A 1,200-nucleotide genomic window follows, 5' to 3' on the forward strand; every position below is an offset into this window, starting at 1 on the left:
TTTCTATTCGTATCCCCCAATTTATCATTGTTCCGATAGTTCTCTCCATTTACACACTCTTCTTTCTCTACTCTGCTACTTTCTCTCCATTCTACTACACCCTACTACTCTTCTCCATTCTCTTTACTCCTTTTTTTTTCTCCGTGTCACACATTTTCGAATGGCGTGACTGAAGACCTCTCTCTCTCTCTCTCTCTCTCTCTCTTACAAACACACATAGGACATTCTTTTCTTCACCGTGACTGCTGCAACGAGAAGAGACGCATTCGAAGATACTTCCTTTCCGTTCCTTTTTTTCTTTCTTCTTCTTTTCACGTATACACATCTCTATGTGTGTATCGATGTGCGGAGCGTTTAACGTGTGTGTGAGTATATGTATAGCGTGTGCATGCATCGGGAGCGTGTGTTTTTCGTATGTGTTTCTCATATATGTATATGTATATATATGTAAAATGTATAATGTACATGCAACTCTGTTCGCGCGCGCGCGCGAGCGAGCGACAAGCTGTGAGAGAGCACGAGGAAGCAGAGTATAATACGACCAGAGAGAGGAGAGAGGAGCGTTTGTATGTACCGTGCGTATATAGTTACGAGCGAGAAAGTTTACGACGAATTAGGATTCAAACGATGTCGCCCCTTCTTGAGATTTTTTTAGTTGTTTTCCTCTAATTTTTTACCACTATATATGTATATTTTTTTCTTTTTTTTTTGGCCTTTCGGATAACGCTGTTTTTTTTCGACGTACGTTCTCTATTTTTGTTTCTTATTATTTTTCATCTTGGGACGATGTCACGCGGTTATCTCGAGGGTACAGCTTCTGGATCGTAGTTATTGGTAACCTTGTGTAGCAGAGAAAACACCGGAAACACGGAACAAACTCACCATCCGGCAATCCAGGATTTCCCATGCTCATGGCAAGCCTGGTTTGCCGGGTGTCGTCGAGTGCTGAAATTTAACAGTCACTTCTGTTTTAATCACCTGTTTACAAAAAAAAAAAAAAAGAAATGTAAATAACAACGTTAAGGGGACGAGAAGTCGAACGAGCTTTCGAATTTCGCCCCTTTAAGGGAGAGACACTCTTTACCCGATCCTGAAGTCGTGACAATACCTCGAAAGGGAACCCTCTTGATCGACTCGTCTACACCGCTGATATCGCCCCTTGATCCTGGAATGTGACTGAAATCGAAATTCACGCTCGAA

This window comes from Habropoda laboriosa, unplaced genomic scaffold (genome assembly GCF_001263275.1).
Source record: "Habropoda laboriosa isolate 0110345459 unplaced genomic scaffold, ASM126327v1 scaffold123, whole genome shotgun sequence".
Lineage (NCBI taxonomy): Eukaryota > Metazoa > Arthropoda > Insecta > Hymenoptera > Apidae > Habropoda > Habropoda laboriosa.